Source organism: Limulus polyphemus, unplaced genomic scaffold (assembly GCF_000517525.1).
Source record: "Limulus polyphemus unplaced genomic scaffold, Limulus_polyphemus-2.1.2 Scaffold62356, whole genome shotgun sequence".
NCBI lineage: Eukaryota > Metazoa > Arthropoda > Merostomata > Xiphosura > Limulidae > Limulus > Limulus polyphemus.
In genome coordinates this window covers 1-274 of record NW_013727964.1, presented here as the reverse complement: position 1 = coordinate 274, position 274 = coordinate 1, and the positions used below count along the sequence as shown (strand labels likewise).

Here is a 274-nt window from a genome sequence, read left to right as displayed (position 1 = left end):
AGAAGTGACGTCGGGGAAGATGAAGATAGTGACGTTGTAAGAGAAATAATCTTATGCAATATAAAATAAATTGCTAATAGTAATTGCGACGGCCGGGAATCGAACCCGGGTCAACTACTTGGAAGGCAGCTATGCTAACCACTATACCACCGTCGCTATATAATTAATTTCTTGAAAAATCGTCTTTATTAGGAAGAACTAGTATTTTGTCAAAAAAATAAAGGTAACGTACTTGGCTGGTTACTCAGCTCAATTCGCGTGGAACGGGTCTTTG

The 274-nt window shown here is 39.1% G+C and overlaps 1 non-coding gene across 1 annotated transcript; it reads right to left on the bottom strand.

The window, feature by feature from the left end:
* Positions 1-84: 84 nt before the first annotated feature.
* Positions 85-156, bottom strand: Trnag-ucc. The gene has a single exon. It is a non-coding gene; the product is annotated as a tRNA-Gly (tRNA).
* Positions 157-274: the final 118 nt, after the last annotated feature.